The following is a 242-nucleotide window of genomic DNA, read 5'->3' on the forward strand; positions in this document are numbered from 1 at the left end:
AAAACAATTAATATATAATAAATAATTAAATATAGATATTAAAAATAATTAAAATATAATTAATATATAATAAATAATTAAATATATATTAAAAATAATTAAAATATAATAAATAATTAAATATATATTAAAAATAATTAAAATATATAATTAATATATTAAAAATAATTAAATATATATTAAAAATAATTAAAATATATAATTAATATATTAAAAATAATTAAATATATATTAAAAATAAT

Source organism: Plasmodium relictum, assembly GCF_900005765.1.
Source record: "Plasmodium relictum strain SGS1 genome assembly, chromosome: 14".
NCBI lineage: Eukaryota > Apicomplexa > Aconoidasida > Haemosporida > Plasmodiidae > Plasmodium > Plasmodium relictum.